We start from the raw sequence: 23,574 nt of genomic DNA, 5'->3' as shown, positions 1-23,574 counted from the left end.
GTCTCAAACTGCAATGATTGCTTTTTTCAATGTCTGAAATGTGTTTTCACAATGTTGCGTGCAACCTAGAAGAGTGGCAGCTCTTTGTACAGTCAGCTCTTCCCTCTCCCATCCTATGGCTGCCAAGAATCTCAAATACAGCTGCACCTCCAGTGCAATAAGAAACAAAGAAAAGAACAACATGGTCTGTGGATCATATAAGAGTGGAGCAAGGGCAGCAAGTCAAAGCAATGAAAGTATAGGCTGATTTTTTTTTTTTTTTGCTTTCCACCATTGCTCCTATAATTTAACCTGACATCCAACCTGACAAAAAAGAAAAAGCAGAAGAGTTGTGTGGTTGAGGAAAAGCATATAGAGGAGTTCTCTCCATTCACAAGAGATCTAATAACCCACCTATACAGCAAAAAGGATAAAGATCCCATCATCCTGGGATCCAGATCCCTGATAGTGGGCTGGTTCTGTTCTGTGCCATGGCCCTTACTGCCAGGCACATCTCTGTTTATTCACTTTAAAATTCTCATCACCCTAAGCAGAAGCAGAGTGCACTCCAGGAATATCCTCTCTGTTACTGCTAAACCAGACTGATGAGAAATTCAGTTCTTCTCACCTAAGATCGCTTTCCTATCCTCTTATCCGTACAGGCAGATCCAGTCTGTAAGCTCAGCCATGTCAGCTTAGCAGTTCCTTCTTAACATCAGCACTTGTCAGGGAAATAGAAACTGCAGATTTCCCAGTGCTTAGCACAGAAGAGGATCCTCTGGTCCCTCACTGAGGTGCCTCAGAGGAGTCTCAAGCTAACCTCCATGGTCACCACCAGTGGACTTTTCTGCTGGGACTGAGTAAATCATTGAGAGCTCCCTAGAGGGGGAAAGCAGCCAAAACCCTGCTAATCAAGCATCCAGTAAATTCAGCTTCCAGTCTTCTTGTCTCAGCTGCTCAGGAATAGAGGACTACAAGGAGTATTACTTGGGTCCCATTAGGGGCACAGCTGGCAGGAAACATCTCGTTGGCTCTGATAATCTGTGAGTGCAATGGATCAGCTCAGGACGCTTCAGGCCTTTGGAGTATGTAAAGCCCTGGATAACTCTGTTTATTGTGTACTAATAGCAGATCTATACAAGGGGGAAAGAAGTAAGGGATACAGTGTCTGTTTCAGAAAAGTGATATGCTTAACAATTTTGCCCAGAAATATGTGGGGTAGCATGAAATTGTGAATTGCCATTTATTTTTCCAACATATTTTGAATACAGACCATCAGAACAGCTTTGCAGTTAGGCAGAAGTTTAAAAGCATTTTATTATGTGTGATAATAAAGATATCTCTTTAGCATCCTGTAATGTATTCAGAAGAGATAGCCTCAGCCTTGACTTTCCTTCCAGCAGCACGTCCTTCCCTAATGGCATATTCTCTTTGTTCACATTTTAGAACTGAAGTGCTTAGCGCAGAGACCACTAGAAACAGCCTCAATCATAAGGAGAAAGCAATAAACAGGCTCAAGGATTTGGATGGAGAGAAAGAGGCCAAAAGGAAAAAAAATCTTTTAGTATAGTTGAAAATAGGTTTACTGCTTTCTTCTCCTTGAAACTGGATTATCACATTTCAGATGCATTTTCAGACCCATTTCTCATGGTGTTTTTCAGTCTTCTGGCCAGGAAATATGCCTCAGCTTCAAGGTAAAGTCTTGGATGCAATATGTATCTCATGCAATACAAGGTAATCTATTTTGTTCTCTGGTTACTGCAACTCAGGTTTGTTAAAGGAGAGGAAAAACAGTATCTTCAACTAAATCTGGATACCCAGTATCTGGTTTTCATAAGTTTGTCTGTCCCTCAAAAGCTCAGCTCAAAAGATCTCCTCCAGCAAAGTCTGGCTTTAAATATGTGGGTGGTCCCAGTGAGTTCAACAGAAGTCCCACAAGCTTCAGCAGCAATTTCTACGAGTTGTGGGATTAAGGCCTTCATGTTCTTCCTGTGTAACATACTGCAATGCCACTACATGCTGCTGAAAGTTATCAATTGCACTGTTTTCAAGCAGAGACCTGAGGAACAAGTACCTGGCCAGACCCCTCATGGAGGAACACAGTGGTCTCCAAGTCAGTGCTGCCACACAGACTCAGAATTTTTCAGTTGTGGGTTGTTCTGGACATGCACAACAATGAATTAGTTCTTAGCTCTAAAAAATGCAATGTTCTTAAAAAAAAAAAACAACAAAACCAAAATCTCAGGATTTCTGGAAGTTTATCAAAGCCTGCAGTGTTGTTGGAGTGCAAGAGTCTGGTGGTCACACTGTGTGGCTTTGCTGATGTTCCCTGGGTGGTGTGATGAGAGCTGGCTTCGTGCTAGAGGGTGAACTCAGCATGGAAATTATGGCAATCTAATCTGTATCTGCATGGAAATACATGAAGGGGTTGCCCTGGGCTGAGCTCCTGCCTTGCTGCCTGCCCCACAGGCTTCTCCTGCTACAGGCAGAGCTGGGCATGTTGAGTGGAGGAGGCAGTAACCCATGCAGCAATACCCACTGCCAGCCCACATCTCTTGGAGCAGGAGCAGGGAGCCCTTCCATACTGGTTTCCCTGGTTATACCCCAAACCTAACCCTGTCCCAACCTGACCTTTTCTCCTTCCTCTCCTAAGAGGTGCAGCCTACTAGTCCCCAGGAGGAGATGGTGTTGATCAAAGGTGTGGGAGATGGGAAAAGCAGTGCCCTTTTGCTCTCTGAGCACCTCAAATTCCTTTCAACACCTCTTCACTACAATGGTTCCCCTGAAACACCTTGCACACATGTGCCTTTCCCTTTCCCACAATCTCTCTGACCCCTTTTGGCCCAAGCTTCACCACAGAGAGTCCTCTGACTCTCCTTCAGGTCTTCTACTACCCTTACCATTATTCCTAGTCTTCTATTTCATTTTAGCACTGGCATCAAACTGCATTTTATTACTCTGTGAAGGGCTGTGTCTGGTTAGGTAAAACCAGTTATTTGCACTGCCTGAGAAGAAATACTCTGCAAATAATTAGTTCTTCGTGATTTTCAATCCAGATGGTTCTGCACTGAGTCTAGGGCTCAGGGCTCAGTGTGGTCCTCAGTCAAAGGCAATTTTTGCTTCAGACAGAAAGTGAAAATTCAGCACAGCTTCCATGTGAACCTATAAATCAGCCCAGGTTAGAGAGGAGCCTTATGGACCATTAAATCCACTAGGCTGCTGATCTAGATAAATGTATAATTTTATAGCACTTTCAAACAAGATGAGGTTTGTCTGTTTTGCCTATGATCCACTTGCACAGCTTCAGCAGTAACATAAAGTCCCAAACTCATGAAAGCTGTCGCTGAAGGAATGGCCTGATGCCAGCTTATAGCATCTGAGACAAGCTCTGTCCAGTACATATAATAGCAATTAGAGTGCGGGGTGCGCCGTACATCTGACAAACTGAGCCATGGCATAATCAATAAACTTAATTACCTATCACAGCCTGCCCACAGAGTATACAATTTTAATTCAATTATAACTCCCAAAAAAATGATACATAGCAGAGCAGATATATTTATCACTGAGGTCTAAATCAGCTGTGCGTGTCAAGGCTGACACTTAAAAATGAAGACGTTTATAGTTTCTGGAGCCCAAAGAAACCCACATTAAAAAGCACATTTTTCTCAAAATAACTAAAAATGATGTGTCACTGATGGAGGATTCTTTGCCCAGAAAATGAGTCCAGAACCACAATAAGCAGCACATTGCCTCCCCAGAGCCCTGAGCATAAAAATTAGAGAGGGGAGGAATCATAGGATCATCTCCAATGAAGCAGCCAACAGATTCCTCTCTGCCTCCACTGCCCTGGCATCCAAGATGCAGCAAGGCAGGAAGATGCTTTCTGGTCCAGTGGGGACAGAAACAGTCCCCAGCCTGCCTAGCACAGCATTAAAACTAAGAAACCTTGGTCACAGCTGTACCAAGTGCAAAAACTTTCACATGTGTTCTCATATGAGAGTTTCTGAGTTTCAACTTTAGGGACCTCATTCATCTGTAAATCTTCCCCTGCAGATAAGACGGTTTCAACAATTGCTCCAGTTTTTAATTTTAGTGTAGCCTTTTCTGTGAAGTGTGATTTAGGCTGTCCCTTTTCTTTCTCTGTCTTTCTCTCATCAACATCAGGAAGAGCTTTTGCTGCTTTCCACATGACTCTGTGAGTAGAGGGGTTGGGATAGGTACTCTTGCTCCAAATATGTCTTTCCTATGACAAACACACCAGATGTTCCAGCCTGAGGAGTTAAAAATGACTAGCTGGCAAGAAGCATAAAGCTAATATCAGAAAATTTAATCAGGACCAGCAGATGGGGGATTTGCTGCACAACTTAAAATCAATGGCGTCTCCTGGTCACCAAAGCAAATCCTTTGGTATTGTAGGCACCATATCCCATAATCATATTCACAAATGTATTCATGACCTGTTCATACCCTTTTGTTCTTGTGCAAGTGCTGTCCTTCAGCATAACAGCTGTTTTCCTTCCCTGGTGCTACCCCCAATATGTTTATAGGCAGCAATCAGATCCTTTGTTTTGACAGATTTAACAAGGCAAGATCCTCCTCCTCCTTCTAGGCTGCCTGTTTCCTGTAGCATGTTCCTGTGTCTGTTTCAATTGATTTTGTCTTTTGTGGATGTGGGATACCAGGTTGGCATGTATGGATTGAGGTCTGCCTTCTACACCAGTGTGGATCTTTCCCTTCCTCTTCTGTGAATTATCTGGTGCCTGAATTACTTTGACTGTTTCGGTTTTTTGCAACAGAAGTAGGTGGCTGCATTCACCATTATGTCCAGTTTGACAGAAGTCAGCCCATGCCATATCTCCAGACACTCTCCATCCCAGTCCCTGCTTAGATCCTTCCAGATGCTGTTTGTCCAAGATTTAGTCTTGAAAGGATAAGCTAATTCCCAAATTAAAAATGTCATCTTGTTTCTTTCTTCACCCTTAGGCAAAGCTTATTTCAAAATCCATTTTGGATCTCTGTCATGGAAGTGGATATCATTTGCTGGTCTCAGTTTTTGCTGTCCAGTGCCAGTGACTGCAATGTTGGAGGCACATGAACCTCCAGCTGCCCTGGAAGGAGCCATGGCTGCCCCACAGCAGAGAGAATGCAGCAAGGCCTCTCTGACTGGCATTGTCTTTTGTTCCTAATGTCTTAAACTAAAGCCAATCTTCATCCATGTTCTGCTCCCATAGGCTTGGTAAGACTCATGCAAACCATATTCCTGTGTCTCTCCCTGTGGAAAGCTGCCTTTTTTACATGGGACAGATGTGTCTTGTCTCCTGGCCCCACTTTTGGTTTGGCTGTGGGAACTGAGGAAGTTGAGCAGCTGTTTCAGCTGAGGCCCCTGGGTAGGACTTCTGAGAAACTGTCCAGTGTGCCAGGAGACAGGACAGCCAGAGGGCCCCTGAGAAAACAAAGCTGAGAGAGGCTTGTTCCCCACAACCTCCACCTCTTTGGGACAGAGGTGGCAAACACCTGCCCTGTCAAGTCACTGTGTAATTCGGTTTATTTGCCTTTATAAATTGACCTTCATCAAGGGGAAGCACTGTACTCCTGCTATGTGTCAGCTGTGAATGAGGTTATCAAGATAGTTTGTAGGATTAAAACAAACCATTCGGGCAAGACATAATTTTCTTCTTCCCCATTCTGTTAATTCTGAGATGTAAAGAGGTGAGAAAGGTACAGATTGTCTTATCTTCACTTGGATGAAGCCCTCAGCAGCACTAGTCATCATGGCTGTTGCAAGAAAATGGCATGCAAGAAAATGCAAGAAAATTTATTTCCCTTGAAAATCTCAATATTCTGTGATTTTGTGAAACCCTTTGCTTCTGCAGAATCTGAGCAGCCGTTAAATGAACAAAAGAAAAAAAAAGGAAAAAAAAGAAAAAGAGAAAAGGATTTACAGCCTTTTTGATTACAAATTAACCCCCAAATGTGAGCAGAGTGTAACTGATGCTGTGCAGGCTTCCTGCCGCTCTGGCAGCCTGAAACAAAGGCTTGGACTTGTACAAAATCCACTGCACTTGTCAAGGCACCAGCAGCACTATCAGGAATGCTCAGTGATAACCCTGAGCCTGCCACCATTGCAGTTTCACCTTATCAGGAGGAGTGTGAGCTGAAGAGGAGCCAGAGTCCTGTGGCAGAGAAGGAGTCCTTGCAGGGAAGGGAGGGCAAAGGGAAGAAGGAGGCTGGGGTAGGTGTCTGAAGGACATTGCCACTCCTCTCTTTCCTGGCTCCCTTGGGTCTCTCTCTGTGGAGGGGGTCTCCTGGATGGTTATACCTGGGCATTGGAGGGGACCCAGGGCTAACAAAAAATTACTCTGTGGGAGCCCTGTTACTCTCCTTGCTCCTGCTTCCCATTTCTCTGACACCAGCAGGACATGGTTGCACCTCCAAGGTTAGGACAAAGAATGATGTTTACAGAATAACCTGAAGAAAGGTTCTGAAGATGATCTGGAAGTGCACCTGGGGGCTCAGACTGAGGGCCCTCCCCATTCTCTCTTGGTCAGAACAAATATGCTGGGTGCAGACCAAAATCTGGAGAAAGTCATGGTCCCATTTAGGTACTCTAGGAGGAGTTAAAGACAGAGCAAACAGGGAAACCCAGAGAAGGGTTTTACATTGCCTTTTCCTTCATTTGTTCAGCTTTCACATGTGGCAAGTAGTGAGGAAGGAGATGAAATCGGGGGAAGATCTCACTGATGAGACTTGAAGAATGTGTGTAAGTCCTTCCTGGCACCACATGCTTTCCCAAGAGAGGTACAAGGAAAGGAAATGAAAGGGGCAAGAAGTACTTTGAGCAATCTGCAGGAATTGGAGGAAAGTTGGGAAAGGGGATATGATTACTCTTATGTTTGGAAAAATTTTGTGCTTTGACAGTAGCAGAAAGACTTTTAAATAGAGAATTAGAGAAGATGACAGTTTAGGTAATGCATTTTTTTCAGAAGGGTTTTGGATAGCAGGTTATATGGGAGAGAGGCTGAAGACTAAAAGAGCAGTGGTGTGGAGCTTGGGATGGCTACTCGGTGATGCTCTGAAACCAGAAGTGGCTGGAGGTGTCTCTCAGCTGACTTTGGGCATGAAGATTCAAAATATGTCCAATTGCAGAAAAATAAATGTGTTGAATGTGTGATGGGAGAGAGAAGAGTCAGATCTACCCAGGGGCTACCAATCTGACAGCAGATGAAAATGGCTGGGAGACACTAGGCAGGTTTAAAAGAAATTATGTGAAGCGACCTGCAAATAAAACCAACCTGATACTTCTGCTCCCAGATACAATGATATATTCATGGTGATTATGATGGATGAGCAATGAATGTTCAGTTTTTATATGTTCTCTCTTGACATCTATTCTGATTTGCAAATGATAGACCAACACTCTACTGATTAGAGGATTATATGACTAACTTTCAGCAGGCAAAGAGAAATCTGTCTTTTTTCTGCTTGAGATGGAAGAAAAGTCATCAGCGCTGAAGATTTGGCATCAGGGCTCTGGTTTATTTTCAGCTGAATATTGAGAATTCTGCGCAATCTCAGCACAGTCCATCACATTCAGATTTTTTCATGATAGACTTAGCAAGTTTCATGGCACTGATGGAATGGAGGAGAACGCAAGAATTATTAATGTCAGCAGGATTATGTAGTGCCTGTTACCTTCCTTCCGGGAATAGCAGGAAACATTGCTGACATGCAGTACCATTTTATTTATTTTTCACTACTTAGTCTGTTTCCAAATTTCATGAATCTCACTTGCTAAGGCTGAGATGAGAGGCAGGATGATCTAGGGAGTGAAGGGGAGGAATCTGTGCACAGATTTTCTGTGTAAGATGTACTTCACTGGGATGTCTTGTGGGAGTCCTCATCCCAGGTGGGACTAGCCCCTGCTGCCCCATTTGGTATATCTGCACCATGTTCTAGAAGGATATGCATAATTTGGAAATCCTCTGAAGGTCCTGAGGATAGCTCTACCTTTGCCCCAGCCTCTGCATGGCCATTACAGATTCAATAGTTACTAGTTTTCCTTTTACTTTTCCATAAAATTACTCTTAATATCATTTTGAGTATCACAGCTGTGCTGTGGGGCAAAGTTCAATAATGTTGGGAATACATGCTGGGGTCATATGGCATAAAAAACTCCTGGATGTGCCATAGGCATAGGACCATCAGCCAGAAAAGTCCCTGCTCCTGGGTAACACCTACAGTCCCAAGAGCATGGTGTGAATGAACTGGGGACAGTGAAAGTGTCCACGGGGGAATGTCTGACAGGGACTGGGGGGCAGAGCAGAAGGGGGAGCTGTCATCCTTCCCAGTCCTTCTGATAAATCAGCACCAAATATTCAACTCCTTCACAAACCCAGTGTGGTGATCAGGGTTTGTGCCGTTCCTGGAGAACTAAATGTTCCAGGTAAGTGCTATTATTAGGTGTCCTGCAAGCAGAGGAGCAGAACAAGCAAGCAGCCAGCTTTGTAACCTACGGATACAGGAAGGACAGAAATGAGAGAGACTGAGAAAAAGCAATGCTCTTTCTGCAAATGCAGAAGCTGCCCTGACAAAGACAAGCACATAAAGTTGGCAGAGACACAGGATAGCAGCAAGGTTTGAGCTTTAGCTTAAGTGATCTGACAGTGGATCTGCAGAGAGCAACACTGCAGAAATAGAAATGCCTAGGGATGCCACAGAGCTGTGTCTTTTCTGCTTGGTGAGAGAGTCACACCTAGGAAATCAGAAAAGATGCACAGGCAGCAGCAAACAGGGAGTATTTATTTGCTGTTTCTTGTAACACAGGGCTGGTGCTTCCCCTGAAACAAGCAGGCAGTGATCTAATTCTCACTGTGTATGTGTGATTTTTTTCATCCAGTGCATCGCTAATGCCTTGAACAGATTTTAATGACCATCATATTTAATATGTGATGATCCAGGTACAATCTGCTGTGGAAGCAGATGAGGCAGTTTCTTGGAGCCTGTTTCCAGCCTTTGTTCTCTCTGAGTTTGCTCTCTTTGGTATTTGTGTTCATCCCAAGTGTGTCAGCATGAGAACAGATGAGGATGGTGAGGCAGAGCAAGCAATTCTGCTGAGCCTTTGGGACTGGTGCTCATGCTGTGCTTTGGAGCAGTTCCTCTGATGTCCTATTCTAATTTCAGAGGCTGACAGAGCTGAACCTAACCCAGAGCCAGCTCCTCCCATGCTGCCTGTCCATCCTCAGCCTGCACTTGTCACTGTTGAGAAACTGGCCTCTGGCTGAACCATCTGGGGTCAGACTGAGCAAAGTTACTTGGGAAAAATCAGACCGAGTTAAGGTTCTAGAAACGTCTCCCTCTCGTGCAGTAGAAAGCTCAGTTCTAAGTCTGGTCCTGAATTTGGACTTAAATTTGGTCCTGAGTGGTCCCTAGATATCCCCCAGGTATATCTAGGGACCACTGAGCTGACAGACAGAGACCAGAGCTCCAGTGTAAGCTGGGGTTAATGGAGAAGTACAATTCGGCCCTGGAGGCAGACAGCCCGGCAGGTGTGCTGCCAACAGGGATAGCACATAAGGACCTGGAAAAATTCAAGAAAGGATCCCTTCCCCCAGCAAGCCTCGAAGCAGCTGCTGGCTGTTCAGCTGCTGTCCAGGCAGCAAGCCTGCAGGAGCTGGGGTGAGGAGTGGAGGCTCCAGGGATGGCTCACATAGCTCAGGAGCAGGGAGTCCAGCATGCAGGGCTGCTGTGGCTTGCAAATGAAAGCAGGACTGGGGAGCAGAGGTGTGAGGCTGCTGTGTGACTTATGAGCTCGCCTGCTGGCCTGACACTGCTGCTGACTGCCTGGCTGTGCCAGCCTCAGGGAAACTGGCCTTGCCACCTCCCCATGCTAGGGTCAGGGGGTACCCCAAAGAGCAGCTGTAGGAGCACAGAGCACAGTAAAAACAGCCCCTCAAAGTGTGACACTCCCTGGTCCCCAGGCTCAGGGCTGTGCACACACAGACCAAAAGCAGAGTCCCTGCACCAGAAAGCAGAGATCCCTATGTTCTTCCTGCTCTCACAAAGCTTCCCTGGTGACTGACTAAGCCTAATGGCATGAGCAATAATTGCTGCTTAATCAGGGTCGTTTTAGGAAAAATTCTGTCTAATGAGAATCCATTTTGCATGTAGCAGGTAATTAAAGTATGCTTGAACAGAAAAAAAGAGATATGAGCCTCTGAACATGGCTTTCTGGAGAGGCAGTGCAAAACAAAGGCTAAGGTGTATATTGTGCCAGATGTTTCCATCAGAACCTGAAAGGGTGAAAAATGAGCCCCTTCAGAACCCATGGCCCTGCACCTCCCTGAGATGGTGATTCTGTGCGAGAGTGCTCACGTGTGTGTGTGCAGCCACAGCAGAGAACTACACCAGAGATCAGCAGGACACCTCATGCCTCACTTGGCATGGAGCAGCAAAAGGCAGTGCAGTGACCAGGAAAACCTGCAGCCCACCATTTACATACTCCAAGGATCCCTGTGTGAATCTGAGAAGGATGAAAGAACTGTGAATTGAGGGATTATCTCACATACAGGACAAAACAGAAGGAAAAAAAGGCATTTCCAGTTTTATTATCCTTAAAATCCTATTCATTGTTGTGCCTTCCTATGCTTTCTCAGTTTTTTTTGTTGTTGTTGTTATTTTTGTTTTTGTTTTGGTTTTGGTTTTTTTTTTCTTCATTTTCTCCCAAGTGTAGTGTGTGGGATTGGTCAAGAAATATTCTGACTTTTGGAGAGGAAAGCAAACAGCCTTTGGCACAGATCTCCAATCCTTTTGTGTACAACACGGCACCTCTGAAAAAAAAAAATAGAATAAATGCTCTTTACTGACAAAAAAGGGGAAAGCTTCAGGGAAGGCAGTGGCTTAAATGATACGTACAAAAATATTCAGATTCAGAGAATACTCATCTTTGAAACCCTCTTGTCCTCTCTGATAGTGTCCTTCTAAAGCTTCCATATCTCTGGAGACAACATTTTAAACTCGCAAAAATAGACATGGAATTGAGGAATGGCTGAAATGATGTCAATCCTCTCAGCTCATATCCCTCAGCAATCCCAGAGGTTCCCATCCCCCAGCAGCAAATACCTCTTCAAGGCAGCTCATACCAGCTCTCTTAGATGTTTGTAGCTCAAGGAGATGGCCAAGATGACCAAGAGCTCTGGGAGTGGGACCTTCTCTCTACCAACCTGACAAGGCAACAAAAATGACCAGTTTAGATTACACACCAGGAGAGAGATTGATCTTGCTGAACTTTAAGAACCTGTACCATAATGATAACAGTCTGGATTCTCTTTATAGTTGATGGAGAAAAAACCATTTCTACATGTGATTCTCTGGATCTCTTTTAGACATATTTTTTAGGATGAGATGTGCTTACGCATCAGAAGTGCCTGTTTCTCTCCATTGCCTATAAAGGAGTCAGCATGACTCGCTCAGCTGTTGACGTTTGCACTGTAGGAATCTAAATTTGGGCAGATGAATACCATTTCCAACTTTCAGTCTGCTGAAGTTAGGTAACATGAATTCTACTGTGGGCAAGTGCTAAATATTTGAATAGATGCTATTTTTCAATTCACCCTCTCCTTGCAAGACGACAACATCAGTAGGGTTATCTGTGGGAAGAGGAAGCAGAGTGTGTCATTAAAACCAGAAGACATCCAAATTCTGTACTTTTTTTCTGGCACAGATTACCATGTGAGCTGCAGCAGATTTTTTAATCCCTCTGCTTTTTAAGCTTTACCACTATTCAATTTTCAAATGTTAGTTTACAATTTAATTCCTGAATGTGCAGACAATACTTTTTAGCGCTTCACTGTTCTTGGTTTTCCTCATAACATTTTTATGTGAAATATAATTTTGTGTCCAGATTCATTACATTTTCAGTGTTTTGCCTTTCCTGCCCTTCTCTAGGAAGTGCTATGCATTTCTTTCATAAATATGAACTCTCAAGCCTGAAGAATGGCACTAGTATTTAATATCAGAGCATCACTCCTTCACATCTGCTGGCTCTGAGAGGAGTATTTCATATTTTGTCTCCCTTCTAATTTTCTTACTTCTCTTGAATCTTCAGTTCTTTGATGATGTGTAGGGTGGTATGTTCTATTCCAGAAGAAAACTTGGGAACAAATGCCTACCAGAGAAAAGGCTTTTATAATCTATTGTGTGGGGGCCACTGTGCTAGTTTGACACCTATTTCTTCTTGGCTCACAGTTTCATCTAGGAAAGATTCTTTTGCTTTGGAGACTTGGCAAGAACCATGGAGGGCAACTACTTCTTCCACAGATCCAAACACTTCCTCTTTACCCTGCATGGCAAAAATCTGCAAAAATTGTTGATTCTAAACACTGATTAAAAAATTGATGAATGAGTCTTGAAATCCACCAGAAAAAAAAAGCTTGTTGGAACATTCAGATCATTCTAAGGGTCTGTAAATTTCACACAGGGGCAAACATCACTGCAAGCAGCAGCAGGATGTTCACCACCTCTGAAAAAAGGAGCAGGGAAGCACTAGCAGTTCCCCAAGGAGTTCAGAACTCCCAGTGCAGCCCAAGGAGCAGCAGTGACTGTCGCACAGCTGGGAAGGAACGTGAAGGGAATGCACCGAGGTGTCTTGCTGAGGTCAGAGCTGAATGGCTGGAGAGCAACTGAAGAGCTCAGGACAGCCTTTGAATGAACAGAAGTATTTTTCTAAAGAATGCACATGAAAGCCACAAACATGGAGAAAGTGTAGAACATGCACCCACAAGGACTAAATTTAAAAGATGTGCTTAGCAGGGAACACATGCATAGAATATGGATGCAGCTGATGGAAGAGTTGTTGGACTCAGTTCAAGATACCACTCACATAGCAGATGAACCATAAATTTAAGCTACACATGTCACATTCTTACCACTAAGGTTCCCTTTAGTCATGTGTGAATGCAGCTTAGCTGTTGGATCCTGGCTTGTGAGCTGACTTAGTCTCTGAGCACAGCAACAGTGGTGGGCAGGATTCAGGATGCAGAGGGATCCTCAGCTGCTCGTTACCTTTGTGAGTTATTAGCCTGTGGGCTTTTTGCAGCCCTCATCTTGGCTTTTGTTAGTCCTGGCACTCACTGCCTAATGATGTGGCATGCTGTCCTCCAGCTCCTCAGCTGCTCACTGACTGACAGGCCAGCTTCTTTAACATTTGCCTCAATATATTTTTGGGTATTAAATTAGGCTCCTTGAGCTGATTAAAAGCCTTCCAAGAGTATGTCGTTGCTAAGTCTCCAATGCACACGCACAAAGGAAATCATAAATAATAAAACCTGTTCTGGATTTCTCCAATAAGGGTGCTGGTATCTAAGTCTCTGCCCTCTGGCCAATTTTCTGTATTACTGAGCCAATTCATGTTTCCAAGAGGTACGTAAGAGTGCCAGGTTATTACTCTTCAGCAATTACTTTCTGCTTTCAAAATCTTTTAATCCAAAAACCAGTATACTGATGAAACTGTTAGAAAAGGTAAATATTTACAGAACAAAAATCAGACCTTCTTCCTCTTCCATGCAGCACTGGAATTCTAAGAGATTCCTTGCAGCTGCTTGAAAGCAATTAAAGTTTTAGATTTGCACAATACTTTTGGAAGCTAATTTTATAAGCAGCTGCCAACAGTCCATTAATTTGAATCCGAAATGCCCTCTGAGTTAGACTAGTGCTAAAGAAAGCATTAGTTTCCATTCCAAAATGGGCTTTATCACATATTCCTGGTGCCCCTTTTGCATATCTGTTTGACTCAAGGCAATAGCAGCATAGTATTTATGTGCCAGTTATATTTTGGTAATATGCACAATATTTTACTGGGAAGATGAAAACTGAATGACCTTAAACCTTGTTAGAATGAGAAAGAAAAACAGACTTAAGCATTCATTGGAAGGATTTTTAGGGAAGTCTTGCATATCTCTTGGTAGGGAGGCTTTTTAACATTATGACTAACACTCAGATTTTGTGGATGTACAAACCAGAATGAATTTCTTTTTTTCTAATGCATCTAAATGAAATTAAAAAAATCAAACATGTTCCTCTTTCTTAAAAATCAGATTTCAGCAGAATACTGATATTTGCCACCACTGAATCCATATTTTGGTTGCAGCTGGTGATACCACTCTGTGATGGCAGTTTCTTTCAGATTTGAGGCTGTATGGTAGAAACACAGATGCAGAGGCATCTGTGATATGATTTAAAGGATAACCTGCTGTTGATGATGCTGTGTCTGGTGCAGGATTTGGAGGTTTCTTTGGTGGCGGGTTTTGTTGCTGATCTTACTGTCAATGACTTGTGGCAAAGAGGTAATGAAGAGCAATGGCATGAATCTAAAAGTAAGCTGGAATGCAAAATATAGGAAAAGAAACTATCACTGAGCCAACTAGCAATGGCAGTGTTTTGGTTTTTCTAAAAATATTATGCAGAGGTGAGTACTAGTACCTCTGAGCATATGGAGCTTTTCCCAAAATCCAAAATGCAACATGGGAAAAAGACAGATCTTTTAGGTAGAACAGTTGACTGATGGGCAGAATAGGCTAGAACCATCCTGCAAGACATGGCATGGTCAGTGGCATAATTTATTCATCTAAATAGAAATGGTGAAGTTAAGAAATGAAAGGCCTTAAATGCAGAAGTGAGAAATTTTGACCAAATCATGAAGAGCAGTGGGTTGTGGTCAGAGATAAGTCTGAAAAATGACCTGAACAGGAAATGTTTTAAATTACTTTCAGGGAGCTAGAACTGCCAAAATAAAAGGTAGCGAGAAATTAAGTGTTGATGGCAAAAGAAATCGAACTTCCAGAAAAGTATTATAATGATGGAAAGGTCAAAATCTAGAGGTGGTGTGGGAAGAAAGATAACACATAGAACAAAAGGAAATGGTATCAAGTTGCCTAGGGGAGTTCTAGACTGGATATTAAGAAAATATTCTTCACAGAAAGGGTTGTCAAGCATTGGAGCAGGCTGCCCAGCAAGGTGGCTGAGTCAGTGTCCCCAGAGGTACTTAAAAGACATGTAGACATTTTAGGGACTTGGTTTACTGGTGGACGTGGCAGTGCGGGGCTAATGGTTGGATTAAATGACCTAAAAGGTCTTTTCCAACCTATATGATTCTATGATTTGTGATACTGGAAAATTTTGGGAGGAAAGCAGAGATTCATGTAGAGGAAAAACAAGCATCAGTTTATCAATCCCGAGTTTGAGAATACAGCTATGCAATACATAAGTCCAAAAGAATATTAAAGGTGTGGTTTTCATCAGATGTCTGGATTTTCAAAGCACTCCTGAAATTTCTCATCCCAAAGTAGCTAAAGGTGTGCAAGATTTGACACAGTAGGAGATGGGCCAGAAAGTCAGGTCCTTGCTGGACCCATGTAAACCACTAGAAGTACCAGGGGACCACAACAAAATGAAGGAAAGACAGTAAAGGATTGTGTCACAAAACCCTCAAAGTGAACAGGAGTTTAAGAACACATGGAAGTGAAGTCTGAAAGCAAAGGGGCAGAAGATGTAGTAATATGCTAAGGTGTTGTATTAGTCTGCCTCTAGCTAGTCACAAAACTTGTTCATGTATGAACAAGATTTCATATGTACAGAAAGTCTGTACCTAACAAAATTTTATTTTACTTTATTTTAAATTAAATTTGACCAAGATGTACCTATATAATATTCATGATGTTTCCATTTGCCTGGAACTTGCAAGCCCTTAAAAAGAAGAAAACATCTTGTATTAAATTTTCCAAACAGCCAAAATGCTGCTGCTCTTTTTTTCTTTTTTCACCCTGTGGTTTGAATTTAAATTTATGTTTCTAAATTTACATATTCAAAAACTTAATCTGAAACCTGTTTGGAATTTGGATGTCTCTTTTTATCACATTTCGTTTAATGCAGCTACTTCTCAAATTGAGGCATCACCCCTGCAGCTACTGGATGTCAAAGGACAAAAAAAAACTGCTTGAAAGAAAAACTGAAGCCACATTTCTATTCTGCATTTGAGCTGCTGACATTTTCTAGATAACACCAAGAGATGTCAGAATACTGGCTGTTAAAGCAGTCTATGTTTGGAGCCTATTAAGCTGAAGTCTGAGAGTGAAGGGAAATGTGCAGTCTTCTGGTGGGACTGACATATACCACTGCTTACTATATTTAAATTTTATAGGGAAAAGGAGTTTTCCCCTACTTTCTTTTTTCCCCCAGGAGTTACACTTAAAATCTGGCAGGTCACCGAGTGCATGTAATTTCACTCTAATTTCTCTGTATATTCAAAGGTTACCTAATACAGCCCTTGCCCTTCTGATGAGGAAAGCCTGGCAGGAAGTCCCAGCAGAAGCCTCTTACTCTCTTATTACTGTCAGAGGTGACCACTAGCCTGTCTTCTCCTCTGGCACCAGTAATTCTGCCTCTTCAGTGCTCTCCCATTATGTTGTTTAAGGGGTCCAGATTGTCTGTTCTTGTTGTTAAAGATGTAGCTCCACCAAGGGCTGTAGAGTTGCACTGGTGTAAAGCCATCTGGAAGTAGAAGGGGGACTCTGAGTGTATTGTTCGGGTCTCTTGTACTCCATGTAATGCCACCAGAATGATCTTGGCCTTGCCTCCTAAGCACTCTCTCATCTTCTCATGCAATGGTGAGCATAGGGAGGAAACTGGTTTCCTGTCAGCTGAATTCTCCCTGGAGCTCCTTGGCATGCCCAGGAAGTCTGTCAGAGCACCCCTCCGGAGATCACATTCCTGTTCCCCAGTCCTTGCTCCAGCTCCCCTGCCCCATGCCCAGGAAGGGATGTCTCAGCACAGACCTCTCCCCCATCCACTGCACATGGCAATGAGCCTGCAACATGCTAAGAAAAAGCATGAAGAGCTGAAGAGACCATGACTGCAAGCAGCTATTTACTTCCAGAGCCAAGCTGCTTTTCTACAAGGCCGGTCTATTGTGCTCTGCTGCACTGGCAGCCTTGGAAAGGCTGCAAAGGGCTGGGTAGGGTGCATATGGCCAGGGAGGGTGCACAGGGCTGGGCAGAGCTGTGCCTGGACTGACAAGCCCAGATGGATTCCTTCCAGACCTGTCTGGGATGTCTCTGCCTGCCTGCTAATCTTCATCTTAGGTTAAACAGACAGTTGGTGGCACTTAATCAGAGACACCATTTGTGTAGGCCCTGCACACTAATGAGACTCCTGAACTGTGTGGTGCTGGATAATGCAAATCTATCAGGTGCTTCCTTCGATTGTTCCCGGAGCCTTTTGTGCCCACCAGTTTATAGATTATCCTAAATATTGTTTCTGACTTCAAAGATATGTAAAAGCATTTGAACATCCATCACATCTGAGCAAGAACTATTACAGAACAGCTTGTCCTCCTGCATAGCAGCTGCCCAGAGATTTTCTACTGAAGCTCCTGCCTTAGCATACACTATGATTAGCTTTGATATTCCCCACTTACCTGCATTCGCCTGCCCTTCCTCAACAGCAGCAAGGGTGGGTGCCTGCCTGCCTGGGGTTGCTACAGGGCCACAGAGACCCTTTGCCAAGCCATGGAGAACTTAGAGGAAGCAATCTGAGCAACCAGAGATGTACTAAGAAATGCACGTCTGTCTTGAAGGCTGAATCCAAGCAGAAACAGCCCAAGAAGCTGAAATCCTTTCTATATGCCCGTGTTAACAACATGTGAACTAATTTGAAGATCCTTTCACCAAATTTACTTTCCCACTGATGCTTTTCAGGAACTAATGCATCATTTCCTCAGTTTGGATCTTTATGTTGTGACTTGTAATGATTCAGGGTACAAATGGCGGGGGTAGATGATGTCTTTACCAGCCCAAATCAGTACTGTCTTTAAAAGCACCAACCCAGTCCCTGGGAAGATCTGAGAGTATTTTAAAAGTGGCTCAAGCCTTACTGCAATAGCTATAGGCCCCTGATTAGCTAGGCCAACACCAACTTAAAATTCAGCAAAATGTGCTATTTCAAGGGGAAAACACAAGAGGCTGAATGCTTCTCACCCTAAGCAATAGCCTGTGGCTCTTTCCAAGAGCCAGAAATTATCAGCTTGTATGGGTGAGCTAGCCAGGAAAAATAAGAGGCCTCATTCTCATCTCAGACTAGAATCATGAAGAAGGTACTCCACCAAACTTGCTTCACTTGCATTGCAATGCAATGAAAATGAAGTATGAGACCTGTACAGTTTTAGGGTTTTAACTTTTCTCTTAGTTTGAAGGAAAAGGACTGCTTGAAAACCCAATAGATATGCTAGAGGAAAGTGAAAAAGATGTAAACATTCCAACCAGTAATGCAGAAGAAAAAAGTATTGCTCAGAAAAATGAGGTGATATAAACCCCTAAGTTATCTTCAAGCATGTATTCAAGGACAGGTTTATGTTATTTTGCTCAGTCCATTCTTTCTTTCTTTTTCTTTCTCTCTCTTTCTTTCTTTTCTTTCTTTCTTTCTTTCTTTCTTGTAGAAAAGAGAATTTAAAATAAGAAAAGATAACTCCTTCTATTTCTTTCTATTCAGATTTATAAATATATATACCAGGAAATATTATTATCTTTTATATTAATATTTTGTATATGTGGGAGATGATTTTATTCAGCATTTTTAAAATCCTTAAGTATTCTGTTTATTTCAATTATTTATCATTTTGCAAAGGGAATGCAGGCACGTGGAGCTCAGAAAAAGATCAGAGTCCGGATCTCCACAAGATTACTTTTTCTTCTTAATCCTCAGGGACCTGATTGAATTTTTCTCTGTTTATTATTATTTTATATTTTTTCTTCATATTCTATTTATTTATTTAGATTTATAAATGATACCACCGTGCTAGGGGCAACTGTCCTCTCTGAATCATTCCTCTTGTGCCTGTGACATTTGTGCAAACTTCACGTCTGCCTGATGTGTTTCAGCTCTCAGGCCACTGTAGCATTTAATTTTTTACTCACTTAGCCAAGCATCTTGAAACCAACTGCATAATATTCCATTTGACATTGAGCCTCACACATACCTTACAGTCTCTGAATTCTCTGGGCCAACAGCTGTCTTTTGAAATTATGCACAGTGGGGCTGGCATAATTGGGCCTCAGGCCTCGAGATGGGTCCCCAGGGCACTGCCACGATGCAGGGTGAACTCCTTGCAGCCAAGGAGGGGGATCACCACAGTAAGTGCTGGATTCTCTGTCCCTTGGCAGCTTTCCTTTCCTGCTGAAATGCATTCTACAGCTGAACGTGAGTTCAATGCAGGGGTAAGTGATGACATTTAAGGGTTTAAGGAGGTCAAAAGAGATGATCCAGTGGTTCCTCCCAGCCTTCGATCCATGACTCTATGAATACTGATAAGAGCAAATTTAAAAGCACCTCTGTGAAAAGGTCTCCACAGCCACTGCTTCAGGAATGCTGGGGGAGTTTTGCTGGAAGACTTTTTCAGGGCTTGGCATAACTTTGCTTTCAATGAACAAGCACAACCTCAGGGAGAATATATCTACCTGAGGCAGTGGAAAAGACATCTCTAGAAAAAGATTGCCTTAACTAAGCTGGAGGTGTGACAACTCTATTACTGATTCCAAAGTGGTGACACAAATAAATGAAATAAATTCCCCAAGCACAGTTTTTAGGAGCAAACAACCAGAAATACTGAACAGCATGGATGAATTCTGAATTATTGACTGACTAGCTGTTGACCCTCCTTTAAATTCCCACTGAGTTGCTCATTTCTACTGGCTCTGGGTTAACACTGTAACTCAAAATAATCTGCAGCTAAAAGCAAAAAAAAACCCTAAACCATCAGGACATTATGTGCAGGTGTGGTTCAGGCAAGAGAAGGAGTAGGAATCCTAGACTGCCCAGCTATGGAAAGCATGCTAAGTAAGGCAGGGAATATGCAATATCCCCAGACACCCACCAGTAGGTCTTTGAGGCAGAGCTGAACCTCACCTTGTTCAAGCCCAGAAGGAGATTCTCTGTGGAGAGGTGTGAGTCAGTATATGTCTGGCTTTTAACTTTATGCCCTTGCTGTATCTTTGCAGTCCACTGCCAAAAGCAGTGAATTACTTATGGACATGGAAAAGAGGAGCTGCCTTTTCCAATCCTTCTTGCTTGAGCAGCAGGCATCAGCAGCAATTGGCAACAACAGCAAAAAAAACTTGGAGCAACCTCACCCCATGACCAAATCCCTTCCTAAACATGTATTGTTTAGCAAGAAGATAATATTTCTAGTAATGAAACAACAAAGCAAATAGGGTTCAGTGCTCTGTAAACAGGAATGCATACAGACACACATGCACATGAGACTTGGAATAAAATTCTTTGAAAAAGCACTTCTTCCTATGCTTCCCAGTGATGGAGTGAGAATAATTACTTTTAAGAAATTGTTTTATAATGCAAAAACACTGGAAGGTATAGTTTTGACTTTACAGCATAAATTATGTTCAGGCTTTGCTTGAGTCAAAGATGCAACAGGGAGGGCTAGAAATCTGAAATTGGTGTGTTTTGGCTTTGACTCAGCTCCCAGAATGACCCAGCAACAATTCTTCTTCATTTAGCATGTTTGCATTATTTTGGCACAGAAACATCCCTAGTTCTCTGGCATGATTTAGTTAAAAATTGTTGGATCTTCACCTGCACATTTCTGAAAGGTCTGACTTGTTTCTCCTGCTGCTGCATGACACTTTCCTGACTTCTGCCCGTGTTGATGTTGCCATTTCTCTGGGGAGCCCTCAAAGACATAAGTCTGGATGACCCCAAGCTGCCCCGGGGAGCTGTAAGCCTGCAGGACTCCCATGATGCAAGTCAGCTCCTGCCATGGTTTAACCACAGCCAACAACTAAGGACTGTGCAACCTCTCACTCATTCCCCACCCCTCTGATGGGAAGGAGAGGAGAGTAGGAAAAAAAAGGTAAAACTCATGGGTTGAGATAGAGCAATTTAATAATTGAAATAATAATAATAATAATAATAATAATAATAATAATAATAAGAAGAAGAAGAAGAAGAAGAAGAAGTGCAAAATAATAGAATTAGAGGAATAAACCCTAAGAAAACCAAATGATGCACAATTCAACTGCTCATCACCCACTGACAAATGTCCATCCCATCCCTGAACACCTATCAGTAGAACCCAGCCAACTCCCTCCAGTTTATGTATTGAACATGAGATTCCATTTTATGGAATATCCCTTTGACCAGTTTGGCTCTTCTGGCAATGCTCCCTCCCAGCTTTTTGTACACCTGCTTCATGTCAGAGCACAGGAAACTGAGTAGACCTTTTCTTAGGGTAAGAAAAACTGAGCAAAACCATCAGTGTCTTATCAACATGATTCTCCTACTAAATCCAAACGACAGCAATGTACCAGCTACTAGGAAGAAAATTAACTTTATCCCAGCCAGAGCCTGGGCAGCTCCAGACATCTCAGAAGTGCTGGCAAGACTGAATTTTGTTGCAAAAGAACATCAGTAGAGCCACAGGAGGGTCCTGGAGAGTCACTCTTTCCACTCTGCTGGGCCAGGGTTTCAGGGGAGCAAAGGGTGGATGGCAACAATTGCAGGGAAAACCTCAGGTCTTTGCTCTGCTATTGCAAGCCATGGCCCCGCACATCCTGATTCCTCCAGCAACAGCCACCAGGCTGGCTCTCCAGGGCACTCACACTGACAAAAGCACTGCAGGAGCCTGAACTCACTCTGGTTTCACCAGCAGTCTGTTGCCATAGGCAACTGCCTATTTTGCCTATACCTAGAGCTGGCCGTGAGCAGTATGCACAGCAGGATTGCTGTGATGAGATTAGCACACTTTATTATACTATCCCTGCTCTTATCACCAACCCCAGCTCTGACAAATTCAAGATAAGGAAATTTCTCTCATGTACTTACCATGGTCTTGAACAGGACTTTAGAGAGAAGCAGTGAATGCCACAGTATTCACATTTACATGGGAAAATTTAGGGAGTCACTGCTATTTTGTTTTCAGGTCCTCTGAACCCTTTAATGTCCCAGTTCTGGTCTGGTTGCTTATCAGTTATCCCAGCTTGAGTAGCTTGAGGGTGTCCTCTGCACACTAAGATAATGTCAATATGGGACCAAGACATCATAATCCCTTCAACAGTAGCCCATAATATTTTCCATTCCAAACTACCCAGGAATAGCTTGCTTTTTAGGCTGCTTTAACTAGTGCACCACTTCACTTTTGGCAGCTGGGATAGAGAGCTACACCAGGTAAGCATACCTGTTAACTCATGGGAAGGTAAAACATCTCTAATCTCAATGAAAGCCAAAATAGGACTTTTACTCTCTAGAGAGTCAGACAAGAAACCAAATCACCACCTCTTAACATATTACCATCCACCAGCTTAGCAGCTCAGCTGCAGGCATAGTGGCATTGCCATGGCCTGCCTTGAGATCACCATGTGGAAATGGAGCTGGCTCTAAATTAGAAATACTGAACCTAAACCCTTTCTTATATGCATTTTCCATTTAGGTTCCTCACTCCCCATTGAACTACCTTGCTGATTCTGAGAAATATCCCACTGAATGTAGCGCAGGTTGTCAGAGATGTTGCTTGTAAACCAGAGAGGCATGTAATTAATTTGGAAATACTAGGTTTTAGATCATCAATTCTTGCATTGCTCTAAAAGTCTGTACCTCAAATTGGGTTCTGCAAAGAGGTATTTATGTAATGTGAAATTCTGTTGCATTAAAAAACAAATACAGGCCTATGTTGACCTGACAATGACCTTTTCAATAATAGAAAATCATCAAAATAAAGGACAATGCAAATGCAGATGATTTTGTTACAGTAGATTTGATCAAACAAAACAGACAATCTAATTAACCAGTGATTAGATTAAGTAGAAGTCTCTGCATTGAGTGATGGATAATTAACTGGAATTGTATTTACTTATTTTTTATTGTACTGCAGAACAAGGCACATCTTTGCCTTTCTTTCCTTTCACTGCAGCCTTAATTAAACAAAATTATTCCAAATGCCTTACACAGCATCTAGGCCTCTAAGTAAAGATGGCAAGTTAGAAAAGGAAAGCCAGCCCTACACAGAGATTTAGTTGTGGATCAATACTGTTTGGATAAATCTTATCCAAAGGAACAGTTGCAACCCTGGCTTTTCAGAGCTGCTTGGCATTTACAGCTCCAGCTGAGTGGAATGTGAGCTGCAGGTGCTCAGCCCTTCAGAGAGCCATGCCCTTATTGTTCAAACATAATTTATGCTGGAGAATGAGCAAACAAACATATTCAAGGCAACTCCTAATTTCTGCACCTGAGTCAATTCAAGACTTATTTTTATCAAGGCAAATGCACAGAAGGCAATGGTGCACAACTGATCAACGTCTATAACAGAAATGGATCTTGTACTTTGAAGTCCTTATCAGAAACAGTTGCGGTGACTTTTAAGTATAGGCTGTGTGAGAGGCAGTCTTGTAAGATTATTTAATTCCATCTTTTAAGAACATTGATCTGGAAGATTGGTTTGGCTACCCATCACTACTAAGAAAACCCTATACTACTGCAGAAGCCCTTTTGATAACACAGCTTGTCAAATATTAGAGGTAATTTTAATGTTTAAAGAAT

At 42.8% G+C, this 23,574-nt stretch overlaps 1 long non-coding RNA gene across 1 annotated transcript; it reads right to left on the bottom strand.

Annotated features, from left to right (window-relative positions):
- Window positions 1-10,567: 10,567 nt before the first annotated feature.
- Window positions 10,568-21,906, bottom strand: LOC139592359 (uncharacterized). The gene is made up of 3 exons (XR_011679998.1): window positions 21,865-21,906; window positions 19,901-19,958; window positions 10,568-11,201 (listed from the first exon to the last, which is right to left on the bottom strand). It is a non-coding gene; the product is annotated as an uncharacterized lncRNA (long non-coding RNA).
- Between the last annotated feature and the right edge of the window lie 1,668 nt (window positions 21,907-23,574).

The sequence above is a fragment of the Agelaius tricolor genome, unplaced genomic scaffold (assembly GCF_023055355.1).
Source record: "Agelaius tricolor isolate 1412-34295 unplaced genomic scaffold, bAgeTri1.0.p SCAF_1, whole genome shotgun sequence".
Lineage (NCBI taxonomy): Eukaryota > Metazoa > Chordata > Aves > Passeriformes > Icteridae > Agelaius > Agelaius tricolor.
This window is presented reverse-complemented; position numbering and strand designations above follow the sequence as displayed.